The sequence below is a fragment of the Artibeus jamaicensis genome, unplaced genomic scaffold, assembly GCF_021234435.1.
Source record: "Artibeus jamaicensis isolate MK-2021 breed Jamaican fruit bat unplaced genomic scaffold, CSHL_Jam_final contig_923, whole genome shotgun sequence".
Taxonomy (NCBI): Eukaryota; Metazoa; Chordata; class Mammalia; order Chiroptera; family Phyllostomidae; genus Artibeus; species Artibeus jamaicensis.
In genome coordinates, this window is record NW_026522014.1 from 10855808 (window position 1) to 10882978 (window position 27171).

Here is a 27171-nt window from a genome sequence, read left to right on the forward strand (position 1 = left end):
CTTTGGCTGCTAATTGATTGTGCTGTGAGCAAGGGCAGAGTAAAGATCAATTATCACACTGTGGTACTTATAGCACACAGATAACTGCAATTAGGAGCCTCTAAAATCCAGATACAGTGAAGGGGTGTTTTCTTTCTTTTCAATGACTAAGGATGGAATCTTCCTTGCCAAACCATGTATAATTAGCCTTAAAAAGTGACTTACATGAGGTGAGGCATTGGTTGAGTTTAACATATAGGCTTTAGCATCTAAAACTTACTTAGTTTTATGGCTAAATTACCTGGTCCTTTACAAACTTCAGTTCTGGTTTTAATGGCATAATCAAACCCATAACCAACCTTGGAGATGTATTAAAGAGAAATTATTTCTCATATAAATTTTATAAAATTTTTTTCCTATAAATTGTTCTCACTATGCACCAGATTGTGACCTCTGATAACTATTCCCTCAATCGAAGCCCAATAATTAGATCTAGTGAGTAATTATAGTAGTAAAAGAAACTGTATCAGGGGAACTATAAATGGTGGCACAGGACCTCTACCCCAAAGAAAAAATATATAATGCTCCTGTCACACTTCTTTATATATTACTTCAGAAAAGACCTTAGTGAAATTTATTTGTTTATATTGCCAAAGTTTAAACTTAATGCTCTCACCTTTACACATAGAGGATTGCAGTGAAAATTAAGTTTCATTATATTCAAGAAATATGATTTAAGGAAAACACAAAATTCAGTTTTCAAACGCTTGTTGTCAAATCTGAGAATCTATTATAATCAGCATTACAGAGAATCTTGAGTTGTAATTATTCAGTATTTTATGAAAAGTTTAAAAGAAAGAATGCTCGCATGCCTTTTTTAAACATTTGAAAGAGTAAACATTAAAAAAAATAAAAAATGAGGAAAGGACAGAAATGACCAAGGCAAGAGAAATTTTTTTACAGAAATACACATGTTTCTAGTGATCTCTATTACCTCCATTTTCCAAATGTAGGGATATAAAATATTCCATACACGTCCGGGTCTGGAGATCATGTTTGTGTTGTGGATTGGCAGTGAGAAAGGGCAAATGGCTTGAGTTTAGCCACCGCAGGGGCACTGGCCATGAACAAGAAGTAGTCAGCCAAGATGGGAGAAAACCATATTATTCAGTATGCCCATGCAGGTGGGCAGGGTACAGACATGAAAACATCAAAGCACTCACATGTGATGTCTGGTTCTATTTCCTTCTTGGAGTGGGAATCATTATGCCTCAAAGTGTTCCACATGGCCAGAGACCGGTCAGAAGTCTACAGTTCAACCTGGTGCCTCTCTGAGGCAGGATAATGACTCTGAGATCCATTTCACATTCATTAAACAGTTATTTATTGAACATTCATCACCTATGTGTTTGGTCCTCTGTGGGGTACTGGATATACAATGGAGGTCAAAACATGTAGTATGATCCCTGCCCTCAAGAGCTTATTATGACCTATCATCAAAGACAAACAATAATCAAAGACCCAGGTACACAAACACAGGTTAAGATAAAATATAGAGTCTTATGCTGAGTTCCCTAGAAACAGAGCCCAAGATCAGGGTTCTTGTTCACAAGACTTATTGAGGGACTACTCTCAAGAAAACTGGAGTAAGCAAAGCAGGAGTATCATGGGAAAAAGCTAAGCAAGAAGGTGGTCTCAGCTGGGGACTAGCTCAAGACTGGCCCCACTGGGGTCCCTGGAGCACCAACTGTACCTCTGAGTTGGTCTCACATTGAGGAATGCAGGAACCCTTTTTTGCAATCCTGGTTAGTCACTGGGTGAGGGCTATGAGGCAGAGTAAGGGTGGTAGGAGGGCCACACTTTTTTTTTAATGATGTCCAAGTTGATTTTGGAAAATTGTATAGTATTTACCTTTGGGGAAAAAGGACCAAAAATAGTCAAACTAGTGAAAAAAGTCACCAGTTACCACAAGAAGATGGTACCAGTAGAGTGCAGACAGGCAAACAGGCAACAGACTATACAGAATCATGAAGGCCTCGTTTAAAATGTTGGGTTTAATCCTAGAAGCAATGGGCAGCTTTCAAGGGTTATAAGAAAGACAATCAGATATGGATTGCTAAAAGATCTTTGGCAAAAAAGAATAAGAGATAGTCAAGATCTTGGAATATCAGTCAGGTAATAGTTGTAGGAGTCTAAAGGGAAATAACAATGGTTGGAACTGCAATGATAGCAGTGCACATGAAGAAATATAAATGAAATCAAGAGATAATTGCCATGTTAAACTGACAGGACATGTTGATGGATGGCTGTCATAAAGAGGATAATGAGGGCCCTGACCAGTGTGGCTCAGTTTTCTGGGCATCGTCCAGCAAAGTGAAGGGTCACCAGTTTGATTCCTAGTCAGGGCGCACCTGAGAGACAACTGATTGATGTTTCTCTCTCACACTGATGTTTCTTACTCTCTCCCCTCCCTTACCCTCTTTCTAAAAATAAATAAATAAAATCTTCAAAAAAAAAAGGAGTATAATGAGTTATAACAATACTATAGAAGTCTGCTATCTTTTATTATTATTATTCTCACCCAAGGGCATTTTTTTCATTGCTTTGAGAGAGAGAGGGAAAGGGAAAGAAAGCACATTGATTAATTAGCTCCTGTATGCACCTGGACCAAGGATCGAACCTACAACCTGTGCCCTGACCAGGAATTGAACCCACAACCGTTGGCTATGGGACAACACTCCAACCAACTCAGCCACACTGGCCAGGGCACTGTAGTATTTTCTTTAGCTGTGCTGTGCTACCCACGTACTGGCACAGAGAGAGGGAGGGTTCATTAGCCTCAACCCCACTGGATGATTTGGCTGGTTGTAATGAAAACGGCAAAGATGCAAGAGAGTTTAGGTCACTGGCTTGAGAGTTATTGAAACAGTGAGCCACAGGACACAAACTGAATCAAGAGGTAATACAGACAGGATGGGGTTCTGAGTATGGAGAGAGAAGAATCAACAGTCTGGAGCTGCTGACTAGGAAGCATAGAGCTTTGTCCTACCTACTGTGTAGAGTTGGTCCAGCTGTTCTAATATCCAAATTAAATAAATCTAATTTAATAGCAATAGGTCCCTGGAAGAATACATTAAAAAATTCAATATATAATTTTGCACAGGAGGACAAAGTCTGGTAATCCACTACGATTGCAGACATGACTCAACAGTGTAAAGCAACAGTACTCAAAGCAAATTCGGCACTGAGGAGGTGGCCCGAGAAGCGTTGTGTGAGAGTTAGGCACCAGTTAGGCAGTGTGCTCATCGTGAGGACTGTGCAGCAAATTCCTCATCGCAGCTCCAGAACAGATGAGAGGAAATTTGGAAAACCACTAGAGACATACAAAAAAAAGTGAAAGTAAATCCTGTGTCCCGTGATGAGTTCTGAGGTCACAGTGATCTCACCATTTGATCTGCTCGGGTAAGGGCTTCAGTTCCTCATTTTCGAGTGTATACATGCAGCCTCTGTGAGTCGTGTGTGCATTTTGAAGTTCCTGAATTCCACTGGTCTCAAGTAAATAGAAATAGGAGTGAAGCCAGGAAGAGAAATCCGCAGTGCAGTCCCTGGAATCGTTCGGGATGGCCTGACAGGCTGCCCCAATGGGCAATGTGGATCTTGGAGTCTTGAAAAACACAGCTGTGTAGACCAGGGTGCAGATCAAAGGTTAGAAGGCCTATTTTTATTTTAATGTTGTGAAAAATTCTCTGGTCCAAGAACCACAGAGATTTGGACATAAAGGCTCCATAGAGGGAAGTCAAAAGGCCCTCAGTTCAGAAGTCCCTTGGAAGGATCACATATTAGTGAATGGGTGGAAATGAAAGGGCTCAAATTTTTTTTTCAAATCATTAAAAATTGCAACATGAATTTTGGAAGTCTAAAAATACTCTTAATGCAAGCAGAACAGATTTAAAAATTTTTCCATACTAAACTTTTACTTCTGAAAGTAAACAACGTGCTGTGTATAGCAACAGTGAGTTGTTGTTCTGGGTTTTTCTGTGTGTCTGTGTTTCTTTTTAATTTTATTTTATTTTATTTTATTTATTTATCTTTAGAGGGGAAGGGACAGAGAGAGGGAGAGAAACATCAATGTACGGTTGCCTTTCATGCATCCCCTGCTGGGAACTGGCCTGCAGGGAACCAGCCTGCAACCCAGGCATGTGCCCTGACTGGGAATCGAACCACGACTGTCTGGTTCGCAGGCCCGCGCTCAATCCACTGAGCTACACCAGCCAGGGGTGTCTGTGTTTCTTAGAGGTGATTATAGATGTGTCAAGATTACATGTGGTATTCCAGAAGCAGAGCTGATCTCATTATCGATTTATATTTTGCTGGGCTGGGACTGCCTCTACATTAATGCTTGTTATGATCAAATAAAGTAGAAAAATATGGGAAGGCTGTGATATGTGCTACTAAAAAATACTGTTTTAAAAAGAGAACAACACTGTACTAACCACTTCATGCCATTTTTCCCTAATATGACATCATACCTTTACTTCTCATTGCCTTACACAATTGAAATTTTGCCTCAAAATATATCTTCTTAAAGCCAAAAAATCTGCAAAATTATTTCTGATGACCAGAGGCCTATTTATCTACATCCACCCTGCAGTAACCTCCTGCAATTAGATAAGTCCCCATAGCCCAATGCCTTTTTTAGATAGGAACTGAAGCTGTTGAGTTTTGTATTAAATTATATTACCAGATATGCCAGGGTCAATCCTGACAGGAAGAAAACCTCCAGCAACTGAACACAATAGAACTTTCTACTCCTCAGTGGTTCCCGAGTTTTTGAGGGGAATGGCCAGCTATTTAGAGAGTTCACTTGAGTAGCTTTCTGTCTCATTTATTTTATAGGTTGTTTACTTTTGGGAGGAGCAGTGTTTTATATTCCTAGTAGGTACTAGTTCTCAAAAATACCTAGTAAAATGTAAAAAAGTGTAAGATCAATGATCTCTTTAATAGTTCCTTAAAACGCCCTTTATTTTTATTTCTGTAGTGTATATGTTATTTAGGAAAGTTATTATAGCATTTTGTGGGTATCCATGACCTTAATAAGGGTGGACTTTTAATGTACTACAGTCGTCTTAGCAACTTTAATATATACTGTGCCTTTAAACTGATGTGCATGTTATAGAAGCAATTTGCTTTTAATTTGAATACATTACTACCAGAGCAATGTATAGTTAAAAGAGTTTTATCTATAGTTAATTATTTAGCTCAGGGCTTAAAGCTATGTGGTAAATGGGTTTCTCATTTTCGTAACAGAAGGTTAGTTCAGGCTTTTAAATGCTATCACAAATTGGCAGCCAGGAGAATCTCTAGTTGCCTCTATTCTTTCAATTTGTTCTGTGCTACCTGCTATCAGCTTCAATATCTAGGTTGGCCAGCTGCTCTCATGTATTCAGGGCAGCATCATGCGATGCAGCTATTATGTACAATTGCACAACCATTCCTCACCACTTAAATCTAACATCACCCTCGAACAACAAACACAAATATGTTCAAACCTGTGCCACTCTGTGAGTGTACCAAGAAGTTGAGTGATTTAAATCAAGATTTTATGTCAAATTGATTAGGTGAGTGTGAGAAAAATAAAACATGACCCTGTCTAAAATTAGAACGTCTCTCTCTCTCTCTCTTTCTCTCACTGTGTGAATATGAATATTCTACTGAAAACTAGGGTAGCTGCTGCTCTCTGTTACTCCTGTTTTCCAGGCCTGGGAACAGATGGTGCACCACCTGACTCAGAAGAGTCTAATGTAAGATTCATTGTGCTTCACAGGAAATCCAAGATCAAGCAACATTACAGAAGGTGACACAGCCCCTCAGCAACCAGTAGCCCAGTATGACATAGTCAAGTGGAGAGGGAAGAGGGGAGGGGAGCAAGAAATTAAAAGAAAAAAATAAGAAAAGCAAAATACGGAGAGTGCAAGCAGTCTACCTACTTGGAAAATAAAACCTTCGGCCTTTGAAGGCTAATATTTGAAAATGCTATCAACCTCCATCTTAAACCCTTACCCCAAGACAGTAATAACTTTCTCTCCAAATGACTTTAGTTATCTGATTGTTGTCAACACAAAATAATTATTCTGATTTCCTTCTAGATATGTCTTAAATTCAAGTCACCTTTTAGGAACAATAGTGGAGTATGCTAGTGACAAGTGTGTTATATTTGTAACTTTACCAATTCGATGGAGAAGGGTCCTAGGACAGAATAACTTGAATTACATGGGCCAAGGTGTCCTCACTACATTTTTAAAAAGAAAGCAAGCACAGTAGTACAAGCATCTACAAAGCCCTTGTCCACTTAACCTAGAAAAGAAGTTGTCAAACAATGACCTGTGCACCAAATATGGCCCACTGCCTGTGTTTTTTTAATAAAGTTTTATTGGAACACAGCTATGCTCATGCATTTGTTTATTGCCTGTGGCTGCTTTTGCACATTAGCAGAGATGAGTAATTACAAAAGAAAACTTACAGTCCACAAAGTCTGATTTACCATCTGACTGTAGAGAGAAAGTTTGCTGAGCCCTGGTCTAGAACATCATTCCTTCTCAGAATCTACACATGAACACACAGTGTCACCAAAGCAAAGGAGTCTGTGGAAACTCCTATAACATGAGTATCCTATACATTTGACTATCTTTTAGGGAAAAAAAAGTAGTTCCCCTCTGAATAAATCCCTTGTCACTTGGCAGTGATATTATTTCTCTCATTTCCCCTCCCACCACCACCAGCAGTTCAAATCAGCATTAGCAAAAATATATAAAGATGGATTCTTTATGCCTGAGTGTCAGCTTCTGAATTTCTTATAAAACATACATGTGAGTGTATATACATACACACAATGCCTTATGGCAAGTATATGCTAATTTGTAGCCTTCCTACCCTTATCCTGTTAAATCTTATGGAATAATTTTCCTTGTGAAGCTGTCACAACAAAAAAAATAGTTTTAAGTTTTAGAAAAATACCATGTGAGGATGTATTCCTAACCTTGTTATCTCTGTCACTGTTTGTAACACAGACTCACCCCAAGAGACAGAGTGGCATTAAAGTGCAGTCAAGACATTTACAAATAAATTACAGCCTGAAAAAAATCATAATAAGTGAAACAGCATTTCATCCACAAAGAGCACACTTGAAAATCCGTTATCAAAGTCAATTTGCTATTTCCACCCTACATTAGCCTAATACAATGCACACACGGCACAGTCGGTGGTGTTCCAGCACAGGCTCTCCAAAAAATAAGCCTTTAAGGATTTCCAAATATCTGAGAAACTGCATTACTGGTCAAGATAATGGCATTTTTATAACAAATGAAAAACAGCAACTGAAATGCACAAGGGCATGAGACTGGGCATGAACAATCTGGTTCCAGTACAATCCCACCATCTGCCACTCTGCATCATTCAGCGCTTTCTCTATTTTCTGTTTTAAATCAGTAGTAAATCAGTATTAGCTAGAGGGGTGACTAGGAGACATGGGCACCTTTTTTTTACCATCCTTCTCCCATACTGCATTGATCCTGAGAGTGCTATCTTCTGTGTTGACAATCCAGCCTCTCCCCTCAACCCAAAAGTCATTATTCTCCTAGACGAAGAAGACACAGATGGACAGATGGGGGCTAGTTGGAGTTACTGAGGGTAATTTTATCCTATAGAAAATCTTGTGTACATGAGGTCAAAAATATTAAAAAATAATTGAATCATTTGCAGTACATACAATTCCCTCTGCCAGGTCAGCGTTCTCTCGTGTTAGGTAGCAAGACCATCATAGATCATTAAAGATACGGGGAACCTCCCCGTTTCTCTCTTGGAGCCTTTTCAGCAGGTCCAATAAAAATCTAAGTGGCTCACTGGACTGCCTCTGTGAAATTTGGACGGGTGCTAAGGGAGACTTTTTGCCAATGAGAATCAACTTCTCACAGATGATCACTTGAATAATAGGCTCCATGACTGGCATATATACATTACTTGTATTCTTTTATGTAACAAATATTTCATAATAAAATAGGAAAAAGGGAATATTTTTAACAACATCGTTTAGAAGACAATGATTTGACTTTTTTACCTCACTAACCTAATTAAAATGGCAGAAACAAATCTGAGGTCATTTCTTCAACATCACTATCCTTGATGAAATAGCCAGGGAACCTACAAAAATGTTTGCTTTTTTACTTTTAAAAAATTTATGTTAATTGTTGTTCAAGTAGTTTTCCGTCTTTTACTCCCATCCCAGGCCACCCACCCAGTGCTCCCCGCCTGCCTCCCATTTCCAGCCCCCTGAGTTTTTGTCCATACATCCTTTATACTTGTTCCTCTCTTTTTTTCATATAAGACTCATAATCCACAGAACAAATTTTTAAACAAGGTAAATCAATACTCAAATGCCCCATTGATACTGTCTTCTATAGCTAGAAAATAAACTGCTGAACCTACCAATGTAATCAGAGATAAATGATAAGTTTTTGGTGTCTCCATGACTTTATACACTATTTCAATGACACATTTTAGTTTCATCTCAAGACTGAGCCCACTAAAAATGCCATTAAACTCCCCAGCAAAACTAAGGAACAAACAATGTTGATTACAGTTTTTAGCAACAATTTAATCTTTGATTCCCCAAATTTAAACAAATATGTATACTTATATTTAATTTGTACCTTCAGGAATGTTATATAAATATTTTCTATTAACTCAAATAATAGCACAGAAAGCTAACTTCTGACGCTATAAAGAGGGACTAATTATCAATGCTCAGAAAAAAATTATTTTAAGAATAGAGCTCAGTCTCCCCCTTCTTAGCCCCACATGGACTAAATCAATGCAAGGAGACTAATTTCACATTGACCTGAAAAATATTAGTATTAGCAGTTCTAACATTATGTTGGTATGTTTTCAGATGGTCTACACATAGATCAACAAAACAAAGTAAAGTGATTCATTCAACAAACATTTACTCAATACTTGCTATGTCCTGTGGGGAATGGGAGATGGTTTATAATAAAAGGCTTCTGGATGAAAGTGATACCTAAGTGAGTTCTTAGAATTAGCTAGGTCAAGGGTGGAAAGGAGAGCGTCTTTTTAATACTAAAAGCAAAGACACAGAGCAGAGGAATTAACTGGTGTCTAACAATAATGCAGGCAGTTTGGCTTTGCTAAAACAAAAAGCTCAAGACAGTGGGTAGCTAGAGGTGTGCCTGGAGATGTAGGCAAGGACTAAATGATAAAGCTTTTGTCCTAAATTAAGTAGCTTGAGATGTATCACCTAAATTATAAGAAGGAATTCAAAGTCTTGGCTGAGTAGCTCAGTTGGTTAAAGAGTCACCCCAATACACCAAGGTTGCAGGTCAGACTGCCAGTCAGGGCACTTGCAAAAAGCAACACATGCTAGTTATATGAAATGTCCAGAGTAGGCAAATTAATAAAGGAACAAATTAAATTAGTAGTCGCCAGGGGCTTGGCAGTTGGGAGGAATGGAGAGTAACTACTGATGGGTACAGGGTTTCTTTTTGAGGTGATGAACGGATTCTGGAATCAGATCATAGTGGTGGTTGCATAACTACGTGAGTATATTTAAAATCACTTCAGAAAGGTGGGATTTATGGTATGTAAATTATAGTTTAATAAAGCTCTTCTGTAAAGAAAAAGAAACAAGTGAATGAATGAATAAGTAGAACAATAGATCAATGTTTTTCTTTATCTCTCCCTTGTCTTTGTCTCTATCTCTGTCTCTTTCTCAAATCAATTTAAAAAAGAAATTGGAAGTCTAAGCAGTGTTATATATTTAAATCTGTATTTCTGATGGATCACCCAGTAGCTGGAGTAAAGATGGATTTCATAGGTATAAGAATGAAGAAGGGACACAATTAAGACTCTGATAAAGAGGGAGCAGCCAGAGGAAAGCTAAGGAGGATGGGAACCAAGGTGATGGTCATAAGGATGGATTAGAGGGGATGGGCTGAGATTTAAAAATCAGACACATTCTATAATTAATTATACATACATGGTGGGCAGAGGGAGGAGTAGCTACTCGCAACCTTCTAGCTATGTTTCCTGGATATAATTTCACCAATAGATCTAGACAATGTGGGATGGGTAGAGAAATTTGGTGGAGAAAAGCAAATATGCCTTTGGACATATTATAAGTCAATCTTCTATGGGACAGTCATTTAGTTGTGCCCAGTGAGGGATATGTAAGTCTAGGGAGATGTTTGAACTATATGTTTCAGTTTGGAAGATAAAGCCCTGTGAATAGGTGAGATACTTCAACAAGCATAAGAAACCAAGGGGAAAGAGGAGATGAAACAGAAGACCAAGAAGCAATCGTCAGAAAAACAGAAGGCCCAGGGAAATGCCTAATCAAAAAAACCAAAAGAAAAGGCTCAATAATAGATATAGAAGGATCAATAATGGCAAAAATAACAGATGGGATAAAAATAAATGGTAGGAAAGACCTCCATCAGCAATTAGGTACACTTGGGAGCCATATTGGAGTGGATCAAACACGAGGCGAATGTGGAGTATTTTTACAGTAAAGCAAAAGTGATTGGTCAGAGTCTCAAATATCAGCAAAAAGAAAATAACTCCAACATCACTTCTAGTGATTTTTGCCAGAGACTATGGTCTGTGTTGTACCTCTGCCAACAGGTGTTTTGTTGTAATTTTTCCAAACCTCTGACTCAGTGCTTAATGCACCCTTGATCACAAGAAAATAAAATTTGAATGATGGAGAGATAACAACATTAGGAGGAAGATGATATTGCTGCTTAATAGAAATGGCATCTAAGATAATGAAAGTAGAAAGGAAAACTAAGCAAGGTAGTAGGATTTGGGCTTGGAAGGTGGTGAATGTTCGCATTATAATTCTTAGGTCCTTTGACATTACTTCCCCATGAGGACATTCTCACAAAGGGCCAATTTCTGTTCATTCTTCACTTTAGCAGGAAGTGCTTCATGTTTATATACTAGATCAAGGCCAGCACACTGCTTGCTTTGGGGACATGTGACATTCTGAATGAAAGGGCAACAGTAATTAAGCCATATTATATTCTGAGCAAATGTGTCCTCTAAAATGTGACCATAAATTATGAGTCACCATAAATTCTCCCATTTCTATTTTTTATTGAAAAGTAATAGAAGACAATAATAGTTTAAAATCTGATTCATAGGGAAAAAATGGCTTCCTTTATAAAAGAACCAATTTCACAAAGCCACTGATGAAGTTCAGATGATTCAATCACCAACCTCAACTTTTAAGTGAAACTCATACTTTTCCCCTCACTTTGACCAGAATATATTACTACTGCAAAGCAATTTGCACTTTGCAATTTTAAAGTGAGCAGAAAGGACTCGACTTGCCAGAAGGCACTTGGGCAATTGTCACAGGCAGATTGTTTATTCTACCTAGAAGTTTATTATTATTTTCATGGTATTCTGCAAAGTTCAAGCAAAAGTGCTAACAGGCTCTGGTGGGGTTTTTTAAAAGGTGGCATTTAAAGTATTATAAAGCAATAAACCATCAAGTTTCTTGGCAGATTATATATGTAGGTAGCTCATATAACTATATTAGTAGGGAATATAATTTCATTCATTCCAGAACTGTGTGTGGCCCAGCCCAAAGAATAATCTGGAGGGATTTTCTTAATGTTTTGTTCAGATTTTTAGGGGAACCCTGTAAGTGACTCAGTGCTGGATGATAGTAAATCAAGAGCATCTGAAACTGGAAAGTATGTTGATACCAGAAATCATGATTCTGACCTTTTTAGACTTCAAATAAACAGGTAAGAATAATAAGAGTTCCCTAATGAAAGCCACAATCTCAGAACTCCAAGGAAGGGAAAAAGAGTTTCTTTTGCAATGACACTTAATGGGACAAAATCAAGTTCATGTTTCTTACTATGAAATAAAATTGTTCAAACTGGGAACCTGAGAAGCATCTGTATTCATTTTCTGGGGCTGCTGTAACAAAGCACCACAAACTGGGTTGTTTAAGCCACCTTGAAAGTTGTTCTGCCACAGTTCTGGCAGCTAGAAGTCTCAAATCAAAGTGTTAGAAGGGTTGGCTCCTATCAAAGGCTGAGGAAGAATCTATTTTGTGCCTCTCCACCAGCTGCAGGAGGTTTATTGCCAACCTTTGGTTGTCTTTTGGCTTCTACACACATCACCTCAACCTCTGCCTTCATGCTCATATTCTCCCTGTGTGCATGTGTCTAAAGTTCTCCTTTTTATCAGGACACCGATCATGTTGGATTAGATGTGCACCCTAGTCCAGTATGACCTCATTCTAACTATTTCTGAATAAGAGCTCATTTTAAGGTTACTGCAAGTTAGGATTTCAACAAATTAATTGGGGTGAGAAGAGGCACATTTTAAATCATAACAGCAGCCCAGATGTCTCTGTCTTTCCACATACTATTATCTCAAAGTTCAGTTCATCCACCTTCAGTCTTCTACAGAGAAGATTAGCTGATTTTTCTCAGCTGTGCTCTTGCCCTTATAGTGCTGTATTTCACCCTCGGTGAACTGGGATGCCTCAAAGGCAAGGCCCCTGATCTTATTTTCCCTGTGTGTGTGCCTGGTGACTAGTTGCATGCTGGCTTGCTCTTAAAATAATACCCATTTAATGAGTTTCAAGTGAAAGACTCCTCACTGATTTTTTTTTATTTATTTCTCATGAGATGCTCAGTTTTAAACCTCACCTCTACTTTTAACCATTTCTTTCACTGTTAAACAGAAACATCTTTGGAATGGATCAAAAAATTATGGTACATATACACAATGGAATTCTATGCAGCAGAAAGAAAGAAGGAGCTTCTACATTTTCCAACAGCATGGATGGAACTGGAAAGCATTATTCTGAGTGAAATAAGCCAGGCAGTGAAAGACAAATACCATATGATCTCATCTTTAACAGGAAGCTAAACAACAAAACAAACAAGCAAGCAAAATATAACCAAAGACACTGAAATAGAGAACAAGGGGACAGTGACGAGAGGGGAGAGGGGAGAGGGGAGGGAATTTCAGGGGAAAATGGGGAAGGATTTACAGGAACAGTATAAAGGACACATGGACAACAACTAAGGGGGGTGGAAATGGGAGGGAGGTGGGGAGCACTGGAGGGGGGTGGGCTGGGATTGGAGTAAAAAATAGAAAACTGTACTTGAACAATAATTAAATAAATTTTTAAAAAAGAAACATCTTTGAAATCTTTTTACCATGCTCAAAATTTTCAGTGGCATCTCATGAGTTATAAGATAAAAGTGTAAATTCCTTAGTTGCACATCAGGAACTTCATCCTTGCTTCAGTTTACCCCTTCAGTCTCAATTCTTCAAATTCTTCTCCTACCCCTTACCCAATAAAAGCAGTAATTGTAGTTCTTTGAAAACCTTATACCCTCTTATGTCTCTAAAGAGAAGATTTATAAGTCTCCTCTTCCTAGAACAGGTTCCTCATCCCATTGGCTCAAACACAACCTTCTTTGTGAACTCTTTATCAACTCTTCTAGTATATCTTTTATGTACATCCATATTAGAATGGTTTACACATTGTCTATTTAAATGCTTGCTTTAGTATTTTAATTTCTACAGCACCTGGAACTCCCCCTGCTTCTTGAAGACCAGATACAAGGCATTTCTTTTCTTTTTTCATCTTTGTATTCTTAACACACAACATAAGTCAAGGGCAGGTACTGAATAAACATTTGTGGAAAAAATAAACACAGGGCAGAAGAACTATATGGTCCAATGTTCATTTACAGAGCTTACTTCAGACACTTTTGTTGGAAATAGGATATGGAAGTGATTGTAGCCCTTCCAAACCAGAAGCCAGAGTCAACAGAACACATACTTCAACAATCACTCAATGTCAGCTGTCTACCTGTCATAGCCAGGCAAGCCAGCGAAGACAGAGCAGCTTAGACATTTCCTTTGTTCTTAATGCTTTACAAATGTTTCCTGACAACGAGGCAGGGAAGAAAGCTCAATATTCTCGGGCTTATAATCTAGGAATTGCCTAGTAGAGCCCTTGACTCTCGCAAATCGTACGGAGATGTGGGCAATACTGGCATTTTCTTTCTTAAGCAATATTAATTGAGCAAGCAGTTACCAATACTCAGATAATAACATCAAACCCAATTAACTAAAAATAGCAATAAAGGGGGAAGTGTGTGTGTGTGTGTGTGTGTGTGTGTGTGTGTGTGTGTGTGTGTGAAGTTGTCTGCTTATGGCCCATAGAGATTTTTCTCTTTAGTGCCAATCTTCACATATAGAGGTTTGAGTTTACTAAGGAACACAGTGGGCTTCCTTACATAGAAAGAAAGCAATGACTTAGCAAAACACTTCAAGGAGGTGGAGAATCTGAAAGTTTGTAGCTATGAGGCACAAGCATTGCTGCCAGGGACATTTAATCTTCTAGTTCTAGCTTTTGTCATTCAGGCATCATTTAACTATGGGAGCTGGTGGGTTAATTTTCCATACCTCCCTGTGGTATATACAAGATGATTGTAGGCATTGCGAATGAAAAGATGGTTTCTCTCCTCAAGAAGATCACAGCCTGCCCTGCCCAGTGTAGCTCAGTTGTTTGGAGCATTGTCCTGTGACTGAAAGGTTGCAGGTTTGATTCCTGGTCAGGACACATACCTAGGCTGTAGGTTTGATTTCCAGCCTGGATGTGTACAGGAAGCAACCAGGTGATACTTCTTTCTCTATCGTATCAATGTTTCTCTTTTTGACTTCCTCTCAACCATCCACTTGCCATAAGAGCAATGAAAAAATGTCTTCAGATGAGAATTAGAAAAAAAAAAGGCCACAACCTATTGAGGAAGGCATATCTTCAAATAAAAATCATGACAAAATGTGTCAAAAAGTTTTGCAGAAAGTCTATTGTAATCTCTGAACAAGAAGTAATTAACACTCTCCACTGTCCATTACAAAAAAAGAAAACTAAATTAGAGTTCCATGAATCCTCCATTTTGCTGCAAAGTATCACTGACAACCTTTCCAGATGTGGGAGAGAGTGGACTGGGCAGAGAAAACAAATGTTGTTTCTCTCTGATCTTGGTCAAGGTCATTGACCAAGTAGACAGTGGGAGACTTGAGGACAGAATGAAGATAAAACCCCCAGTTACATCTGTCCTTCTCACGCTGCCCTGAATGGCATCTTCAGTAGTGGCTATGTCTCCTCCACAGCTCCACACGCACCAAGCAGTCCTGCCATGTTTGCTGGACTCCACATCCCCTGACCTCTGAGGATGGTGTTAGTCTCCTGCTGGTACCACTCGGTTTTCTTAACATCCCCTGTTTGGCTTCTTGGCTTGTCCATCAACTGTGTGACCCATTCTGTATATTTAATTCTCTCTTTTTAAAAATACTTGGTGATTTCTTTTTATTTTATTTTATTTTTTTATTTTAATTGTTGTTCAAGTACAGTTTTCTGTCTTTTACTCCCATCCCAGCCCACCCACCCTACTTCATGATTTCTATTTCACTGTTGTACATTGGCTGATACACACAATACAAAACAAACCAAAACCACAATGAAAAATGTGAACTTTTTCTCCAAGTCTGAGATTTTTATGTGCAAAGAATGCAGTAGTCACAAAGGTTACTAATAATTCTCATTTCTTATGTCACATTGTTATACTTCAAAATCAGCTCTTGAGTCCAGATTACTAATATGTTTTTAAAAAATGAGTGCCAGAAATTTTTCAGATTTTTTAAAAATATGGGATGGCACTAATCAGTCAAATAATTGGGATTACAAGGCTATGCATAAACCCTAGCACAATATGACAGCAAAAAATAAATAGTTCAATCTTCATTAATAAAAAGTGCTAGAAATTTATCCTTTAATTTTAGTTTTGCTATATAATAACTTTGATATTAGTAATAATAATCTCATTACCTTAAGGAGAGGACTGAATTTTCTTTATTATCCCAATTTAACAACAATAATAGAGATAATATGAAACAAACATGCAATATTAATACCAATGATAATAGATAATGCAGAAAAACTATTAATGGCATTAATATCAATGACACAAAACAAATATCTATGAGTTGCTTTTTATGCTAAATGTCTACCTTTCAACAGCTGACAGAATCATCACTTTTTGGGCCTCAGTTTTCTCTGGGGAAACTGAAGAATTTGGGTGTGACTGTCTTTCTTAAACATTGACCGCTTCACAGGTCTAACTGGTTGTGATAATTAAACATAATATCGGCCTCTATTGCAATTTCTATTACTTGAATCAAAAATAAAATAAATATTTGAGAAATGTTATCTTTAAAAAGGAATAGTGTAAGGCCCTCCATGTGTCCTCAGGTGAGCATGTTTGGTGCTTGGTGGAAGCCAGATTAGCTGGCTCCTGATTCAGTCACTCAGCTTCTGACTCAGTTGGTGATCCTACCTGGTAGAGTAGTTTTAAACAGCACGTTCTGCTTTTAAATTCTTAGCTAAATATTGTTTAAATTGTATCCATAATTGACCACTTGTTAAAGGTAGGAAACACATGGAACACTGATGTTGAAATGAGATAAGGAAACTAGGAGCATAATGATATAATTCTGCAAATTTTGTTCAATTTTTTCTTCATCAGATCAAAATTCTTGTGGACATTTGGTACTTAAAGTCAATTTGAAAAACACGAAATAATCTAATAATTATTACATATGGCTTAGAATTATAGGAAATAAAAATTACACTACATACAATGCTATTTACAAACTTTTAAAATAACAGCTTGAAACTTCTCTCTTATCTATCCAATTAGAAAAAATATATATATAAAATTATAAAGTGAAGTCAGTTAATTATTTTTAAAGTAAATAATTCTACAAATCTGATTACAATGGCATCTTTTTTTCTCATATTGTAACATGCATTTTAAAAATGTATCTTTTAAGCCCTGGCTGGTGTGGCTCGAATTGAGTGCTGGCCTGCAAACCAAAGAGTCGCCAGTTTGATTCCCAGTCAGGGCACATGCCAGAGTTGCAGGCCAGGTCCCCAGTAGGGGGTATGGGAGAGGCAACCACACACTGATATTTTTCTCCCTCTTTCTCCTTCCCTTCCCCTCTCTCTAAAACAAATAAATAAATAAATGAAATCTTTAAAAAATATATGTTTTGATATTTATTCACATAAGTGAATATGGTACACTGTTAGATTTTTAAGTTTATTTTTCAACAATACATGATGTTTAAAATAAAATTTCAATTTAAAACTTTTAGTTGAAAGGTTAAAATTTATATTTTTAAATATTTCTCTTCTTAAATTGGCATTAAAATATTTTATACTTGGGGGTAACATAGTAATCCAAAGCCATATATATGGTTATATATACATATACATATATAGTTATTAAAATATATTTATTATATATTGCTAAACATTATTTTAAATATTAAAGCCCTACAGACTATGTGGAATAATACATCCCACTGAAGAGACTTTTTTAAGTAAAAGGATTTGAGAAATGCTCACTTTGGAAAAATTCAGATCTTTCTAGTTAAGACTTCGTGAATCCTCTGGCTTTGATGATTCAGGCAGAAAAAAACAATTCCATTCATAATAACATCAAACAATAAAATAGGAATAAAGTTTAACCAAAAAAGTGAATAATATATATACTAAAATTGTAAGGCATTGATGAAAGACACTGAAGAAGATACAAATAAATGGAAAGACATCCTGTGTTCATGGATCAGAAGATTTAATATTGTTAAAATCCTTATACCACTCAAAGTCATTTATAGATTTTCAGTACAATCCCAATCAAAATTACAATGACATTTCTCACAAAAATAAGGGGAAAAAACTAAAACTCAAATGGAACCACAAAAGACCTCAAGTAGCCAAAGCAGTCTTAAGAAAGACTAAAGCTGGAAGTATTATACTTCCTGATTTCAAACTATAGTACAAAGCTATACTAATCAAACAAGTGTGATGCTAGTGTCAAAACAGACTTATAGACCAACGGAACAAAATTGAAAGCCAAAATATAAACCCACGCATATACACTCAACCAAAATTTGAAAAGGGAGCTGAGGATGTTTAGTGGGAAAAGAATGCTCTCTTCAGTAAATGGTATTGGAAAAATTGGATATTCACATCAAAAAGATGAAATGGGACCCTTATCTACATCACTTGCATAGACTGACTCAAAATGGATTTAGGATTTAAAAGGTGACCAGAAACCATAAAACTTCTAGAAAATATAAGGTTGAATCTCTTAGACATTAGTCTTGACAATAATTTTTTGTATATGACAACAAAAGTATTAGCAAAAGTAAAAATCACAAGTGGGACTACATCACATTAAAAAGCTTCTGCACAGCAAAAGAAACAATCAATGACTTAAAAACACAGCCCATGATTAGTAGAAAATATTTGCAAACCATATACCTTATAAGGGGTAAATATTCAAAATATATAAAGAACTCATACAATTCAGTAGCAAAAAATAATTAAATAATTTGATTTTAAAATGGACAAAGACTTGAATCGGCATTTTACTGAAGAAGACATACAAATGGCCAACCGGTACATTAAAAGGTGGTCACACTAGGCATCAGGGAAAAGCAAATTAACAATCACAATAAGATATCACCTCATATCTGTCAGAATGGCTATTATAAAAAAGATAAAAGATAAATGCTGAAGAAGATATGGAAAAAAGGGAAACATGATATACTTTGAGTGGGAATATAAATTGGAAAATGGAATGAAAGTATCTCAAGAAATAGAACTACCATATGATCTTGTAATCCCACTTCTGGGTATATAAACAAAGGAAACAAAATCACTCTTGAAGAGGTATCTACACCCCATGTTCATTGCAGCATTATTCACAATAGTCAAGTAATGGAAAAACATCTGACTGCCCATTGACTAGTGAATGGACAAAGAAAATATTATATATGTATACAATGAAATATTATTCAGATATTAAAAAAAAGAATCCCTGTCTTCTGCAATAGCACAGGTGAACCTTAAGGGCATTATGCTAAGTGAAATAAGTCAGAGAGAGAAAGACAAATGATTTCATTTATGTGTGGGATATCAAAAAAGTTGACCTCATAGAAAGAGTGGAATTATGGGTACCAAGAATTGTGCTTGGGAAAATACAGAGATGTTGGTCAAAGGTACAAGTTTTCAGTTACTATAAACTTCTGGAATCGAATACATAGCATGGTGACCATAGTTATCAATATTCTATTACACATTTGAAGGTAGCTATGAGAGAAGATCTTAAATATTCTTCCCATAACAGAAAAAACTACATGAGTGAAAATGCTAACTAATCTTACCATGGCAAACATTATGTAACATATGCATGTATCAAATCATCACAATGTGCACATTAATCATAACGAATGTCAAAGGTCAATTATAGATCAGTAAACCTGGAGGGATTAAAACAGCCAGTGGACAATTTCTCTGTTCCCTCTATTTTGGTGATTGCCAAAGCTCCTGTAAACTCCATGGGCACGGGACCCTGAATAGCTGCAAATCATCCCCACCAGCCCATGTGTGACATGCAGTGTAAACAAGAAACATTTTTTCATTGGAGTAAGTCAGTATATTTCAGAAGTTTGCCACAGGGATCAAATCTCACATGTTAATGGAGCATAGCACATATCACATAATAAGAGCACCTAAATACGTGTTTACTATTTTCTGGCTACAAATAATGAACCTTGTTCCAGTACTGTCTAGTTTCCTTTCTGGGAAGCACAGTAATAACACTGATACTGCCTAACTCAAAGGTGTTGCATGAAGCTCAGAGGTCTAAATTTTTTTTTAAATGTGAGCTCTAGGAGTGGAAAGTATTACCTCACCACTACACTTTTTACTATCAGCTGATTATGTCCTTAAATTCAGCTTTTTTATTCTCTTACTTATTCCTCTGCAGTCTTGCTCTTTCAGGGCCAGACATTGCTACCAGTAAAACGCGCTCTTCAATGTATTTTAGAAAAAAGTGCCCTTTTTGAGTTATTAAAAATACTGATTATTTTTAAACAAATAAATCACCAAATTTGAATTGGCGTCTTCTTAGTGACTGGAAGGTAGCTTCGAGGTTCCTAAAATAAGGCATTCTTCATCAAAATTAACTTCTAAAAAAAATGAGCCTGTTGAAAACTACCAGGAGAAAAGGAAACAAAATGTCTAAAAACAAGAATTCATCCCAAGGGAATAGATTTTCTAAAATAAGAATGAAAAGCTATAAAGGCATAATCTACAAAGTGTAATCCTTAGAAGGATAATTTAAATGTCTTTTCTTTTTAAAGGCAGGCTACGTTCATGCGGTGATTAGCTTGTACTTCTAACCTCCATCTCTACTTTCCCTTGTTTCTCTTCACTGTTTCAGTGAGAATCCTGGGCTTGTGAACATTCTACAATGAACTTTAAAACTCAATTTTTGGCACATTAACACAGAGTTCTCTTCTACACCCAAAACTGTTGCTACTGTGAGAATGTGCTAAGTGAGAGCTCAGGTAGAAAAATACAGAACAATCACTTGACAAGCTGGCCAGAGACCATGATTCCCCAAGAGCCACTACGGTACATAGATAAGAGGCTCTACTGTGGTTTTCCAAACAGCAGAATGTTATTTGTAATGTGTTTATCGCATATAAGATTTTTCACGTATTAGTCAATGAAACATCAGCTGTATGATCATGTTGCCTCTCTTAAGCTCTCATTTCACTCTAGTTGCTCTGGCTTTTCTCACTGAAATACCCTGTTTACAGGGACACAAACACAAAGAGCTGTTTTAAATAGAAAGCCAACATTCGGGTGCCAGACAGCACGCTGGTGCCACATAGCACGCATTCCGGAGTGCAAACTGCAAACCAAGGCCTCTCTGTACTAAACAGCACAGTATCTCCCATCCTACTTCATTAGAGTAGATTTCCTTCACGATGCCAGCTGCACTCCTGGCACCAGACATGAAGACTCGGGCTCAATTATCCCCGCTAAAACTATCGCTGGTGTCCTTGCGCCAGACGCCCGCCTGCCTCTGACCTGTCTCCCACCAGGCTAAGTTGGAAGGCACATGTCCTCCAGACCTGTTTTAGATTTTTCTCTAAGTTTTCCCCAGATCTTGTACTTTTGCATCATTTTTGTGGGCACCGGGTTAAAGAGTTGATTGCTGTTTTGATAGCTGTTGCTCAGGAATGAATTTCACAGCTCTTCATGCAGAGACTTGCTGCCTGTTCTTCATGACTTCCCCCATAATGAGAATGATATAGTTCAAAGAATCACAAAGAAACAGGGAATTAATAGTTTCAATTCAAGGTGAGACAAAAGTCGTTTGTGTTGTACGGAATCTGTCTGTTTACAACAGTGTAGCTCTGTGAATGATTTTCAGCCAGTCTTTGGTGTAAATTACTGGTATACTGAGGTTACTTGTCCTGTTTTAGTGTATTTTATAACCCACTTCTCACATATGGAAGTATTTTATCATTTTCACTTTTATTTTTAATTTTAGCTTTATTGATGCATAATTGACCAATAATAATAATAATGTTCAGTTCTTTACCCAACTAAGAATACAATCCCCTAGTCACTGTTCTACAATGGTAAGATGTAGGCAAAGAGCAAGAGTTATCATCCTTCAACAAAGCTGGATGCCAGAAAGAGTCTTTGGGCACAGGCTCAATGGTTGCAAAGCAATCTGTGTTTAAGTATAAAAGAGGGAGAAAAGGACCACACCACCTTTAGAAACTAGTTCTCACCTAAGAACTATATATTTTAAGAGATAGATAATCCAAATCAAATGGACTTATGCAAGAAAGAATCTATTGATTTATGTATATGAAGGATGCAGTGGCAGAAGACAAGCTTCAGATTTTGGGTTGACTCAGCGGCTCAGGGATATTGAGACACTTCCCTTTTGTCTATTTCTGCAGTAACTTCCTTAGTGTCAGCTTTATTCTGTCTATGACTAAATCACTGCCACAGTTCCAAAATCCATAGCCTCAAATCATACCATCGAGAAAGACAGAAATTGCAAGCTGTCGTCAGTCACTTCCCCAGGCACTAATCAACATCCACGTTTTGTTGTCTCAGACCACCCATTCCTAAACCAATTTAATTGACACAGGAGTATTTTTGGAAGCTAGACTTAAGACAGAGCTCTCTGAAAATACCAGTGTAGCAGGAGGAAATTTTCATCACAGGATTAATCAAGGCACACTTTTAGGCAGGGTGGGATCAGGGTGGCCTCCACCCCACTTCAACTTTTTGCTCTTGTACAAGGGAAAAGGATGGCAGGAGGATGTGAGTCAGTCGCATGACTGCTACTTCTAGCAATTACTAAAGGCACATCTTACTCCCTAGAATCCTTGCCCAGGGCTGCTTTGTGGAAATGTGCTTGACCTAAAGACTATGCAAATTCCATTTTTTATCAATGAGCTGTCTCAGGACTGAGATATTTTTTTAATGAAGTCACAAATTACCTTGAAGTGTTTTGTTGCCTTTAATATACCCAAGATCTCCTGAGCAAGTTGGCAAGCACAAAATTCACTGTTTGAGGAACGAGCTTAAGCAATTGGTCTGAGCAAAACTCAGACATAAAATATATCATCTCAACAACAATGGAATGAACTATGATCCTGTTTTTAAGTTGTTTTCCAAGAAACATATGAAAATGTATCTATATATTTGTACTCACACATACATATATACTCATATCCACATATATGTATGCATGCATAAATATATATAGATATGAATAGATGTGCATATGTATATGTATGAATTCACATGTGCATGTATATAGATATATACATGCACCCATATATACCATAACCATCAGCTATATTTGTCTTCACTTATAAAGAAAGAGGAGGTAAATCTTAAAGTCTCCTTTAACTACTGTGACTCTCAAATTATTGTTTCACTGCAAGTACCCAGCAGAAAGTATAAACTGAATGTGGCCCACAGAAATGGCCTGTTTGATGCTTATCTAAACAAGCCAAAGTTTCTCCTGTTTGACCAAAGGCTACAATTCCCCGTCTTACATCTGGCCCAACTCACAATTTACTGTTAATCCAGACTGTAAAGAAGTTAGAGTATATCCATTAGAAGTGCAATCAAGTTGTGGTCATAGACTGTCTTAACTTGGGTATCAGTTTACTCAGTAATCAGGCCACTCCTGGGTAAGCAAGAAAAAAGGAATAGGATGGTGTGTTTAGGCCAAAATGAGGAAATTGTAAACTACCAGAGATATTTATGATGCCGCTCTCTTTTTTTATGTTCTTTTATAATAACATATTTCTTTTTCTCTTTTTCTTAACAAAGTCAAACAAAATTGAGTATGTAGTGGCTTTAGCCATGCTAAGGCAGTCACCCAACAACCTAGTCATGGAAAGTTGCTGTTGGGTGTTTCTCGACTCTTCAGTCACTGCATATTACTGTAGTTCAGTGATTTCTATAGCTGACTGGTCTCTGTAGTTTCATGAAGATGGAGTCTAATTTAATTCTCAGAGGGAAACCTTAATTCCAAGGGCCCAGTTTCCCTAGCTATTATCTCCAAGGTCCTCACTACAATTTTCACTATGGGTGTCAGAGTCAAGATTTTAAAATATTGGTTCAGTATCACAACATGATTTTAAATGATACTGAATTATTTTGCTCTTTCAGACATTTTCTTAGTTCTCTCTGTAGGGTCATGTTTACTCTTTAGATGAAGCATGATATCAGCATTTTTTTTACTGTTGTTCAATTACAGTTGTCCCTATTTCTGTCCCATTACTCTCCCTCGCCTTATCCACCCCTGCCTCTCACCCCTGCATCCACAAAGACAACCCACGTTGTCTTTGTCCGTGGGTCCTTTATACATGTTCCTTGTAAAGCATAGGGTTTCTTTACATCACACTATGTCTGGCAGTCTTGGCATTAAAACAACAAGTATTGGGCACATAAAACATTCATTGCCTCACTTGCTATGCTACTTAAAGGATTTGACAAAACACAAAATCCCTACACACTTTCATGAGTTAAATGATAGCATAAAATGCTGTGGACCAAAATGGATCGACTTGCATTTCTGCAGGACATTATCTTGCTCCACATTTTCTTCCCATCACCTAGAACAATGCTTGGCACATACAAAATGTTTGATATATATTTTTGAATAAATGCATTAACCATAAAAGTTAGAAAATAAGCCCAGAGAAAATATATTTTCCTGCTCAGTTATTTAATATGCAGGGAGATTTCTTATAGTATAACTTACCCAAGATGAAAATATAGATACCAACAAAACATGAAGTAACAACTGTTTTTGGTATTTGAACTATTACTTCCAAATTACTATTTGATGACTAATACTACTTTTCAAAATTCACAGGTAGAAACACTTGTTTTCTATGATTTGTCTTAAAATAGTTAGATATTTTTGCTTAAGGAATCTATATTGTTAGGAAAAGCTTTCTGTGAACTTAACCAGTGAAATGTTTTACTTTGTAGAGTCTCTTCTTAAGAGAAGAGAGATCAGTGATGAAATTAAAACATATTTCTGAAAGTAGATATGGACACTGAAGTGCCACAAGATTGGTCCATGCAGTTGAGCTATTTAGATGTATTTAGCTGTGGCATACACACTGAAAGAGGACATTTTACTTTATATACTTTACTCCTAAATAAATGAAATTAAAATCAAAGCCAATATTATTAACTATTACATGTTCAGGCTATTTAGAACTTTGGGCCATGGACATGTTTCAATTCAAAGAGATGATTGAACTACAGTACCTCTTTTTCAGAGTAGTGACAGTGGAACAAAATTTGGATGAGAGCAACATGACAAAATAGATGTTACCAATACTACCTGTAACTTTCCTGGGTGTGAACAATTCCAAATACAACTTTATTCTAGTTATAATTCCAGCTTGAATCAAAGCAGCTACTACCCCAAGCATCAGTGCCCTTCAATATCTAATTTCACAGTTTTCTTAACACGTATGTCATGTTATTTATTATAGTCAGAGGCATCCCAACACCTTTGTCTATCCTTGCTACCTTTTAAATGGTTTATCTGGCAAACCATCAATCACAAATCATGAAACATTTTAACTCAAGTACAATCAGTTAAGAAAGAAAACAAGGCTTGGGCCGCCTAATTGGAAACATTGCTCACATCAATAAGTGATAAATGCTTGTTCTGGGGAAGAATATTTTCCCTCATATCTGTCTGTAATGTAAAATATGGACAAGATTAAAATCTCCAATCTCCTTCTAACTTGAGGCCATAAAGATATTGATAAAAACAATCCAAAGTTTTGTAAAGATAAGAGTTTCCAAAACTCAATTTCAGGTTGAGCAGACTGCTGTATTACTAAACAAGTAGAAATATGTATTTTGTTTAGTACTAATTTTCCGGTTAAAATCACAGCTCACAACTCCAAAAAAGATTGCTCTATCAATGTATGCAAATGTTTTAGTTGTGTTGGGAAAGCCTTGATAAATTGGCTTACTTGGCTTTATCCTGAATGTCAAGTGCTGGAAATTTTCTATAATCTGTTATTTGATATTTAAACTATTCCTATGTTTTATTAATGGTATTATAGAATGCATAATTCAGAATTTATTGATATTATATATCCTACATTTGGATCTTATGGAGGACATATTAAATATATTCAAGTAAACATATTCACAAAATAGGAAAAGCCATAATGCTTCTATCATAAAATTTTACATGAAAGAACATGGATGAGCTCACTTATTCCATGAGGTCAATTGCACTACCAAAGCACAGCAGCCAGGTGATGTTCATTTCACTTTACAGGTAATGTATTATCACTGCAGCACAGTCACGGGGATGGTTCACACAAATAATTTAACTTAGGTAAATACCATTTTCCAGTAATGATAAGACAAAACAAACTTTGGGAGCATTGATAAACAGTACCATCCCATTCTCAGTATACATATGCCAACTGATCTCTGTTGTTTGCAAATGAATTAACGATGGCTTCAAAAATCATTAGAGCCATCTGTTTTGATGGTAAGAATACTGTGATCATTTTGTTATAAGAGGAGAGAGACTGGGTATTTTAGCATACTTTTAGCATCATTCACCCTAAATTTCACATACAATCTAAAATAATTACCAGTATTATCCATTCTCATCAAGGCCCCTTGTAAGTCTATTTACTATGAAGCCACTTTTTTCAAATATTAAATATGAAATGCCTATTTTTACCCTATTAAAATCAACCCCTATGGTTACCAAAAAGCTTGATTTTTCCATATATTTTCATCCCTCAAGAACTGATGAAAGAAATTAAAATCAGATTAACAAATTAGTTCCTCTGGTTGTTTTGCTTCCATCAATTCAAAATGTACTTTTGTTCAATGTATTTTCTTGTGCAAACAACTTATAGGAATGATATTTTCAATGCTACCAACATTTGAATAGAATTTCTTTTCACTTGCTTGAAAGTAACTACCTATCTTTATTTTCCTATGATTATTTGACTCAGGAACATGTTTGTAATGTGACTTTTAGTATTTGCTTGTGTTTGTCGGGTCTAAAAACAGAAAGGGAATCACATGTCCATACACATTCACACACGCAGATATACAAATTAAACCCATCATATGCATGTGTCTCTCAAGGATTCATGTATTTTTCTGAAGAAAGGACAAAGTAAGGGTGGAGGGAGGGCCTGGGGGAGGGAAAGACAGCAAAAAAGGGAAGAGAGAGAAAGTTCACTGATGTTTATTCCTGATGGAAAATTTTCAATAACCAGATTTTAAATAATACTTGATGCGAAATATTAAGATACACACTTTACTGTAAGAACTTCTTTTTTCTTCTTTTGAGATGGTGGTGTTAGAGAGATGACTACGAAGATGGACCTACCCATGTTAAATACACTTGAATTCAGTAGACAGTCAATAACTAAATACACATTGAACAAGTGATGGATGGGTTGATAGATTCATAGATACATTAAGCTGTTTACTATCTGAAACTCAGTTAAAAGTTAGAGGGGAAAAATCTGCTTATGAATTAAAAGCAATTGTCTTCAAACTTAGAAGAGTATATTTTCTTAATCTGGGTTTGCATTAAGAAGGGAACAAATATATAGTTGTAATCCATCAGATTAACTGGTTCAAAGCTCTGAATCTGT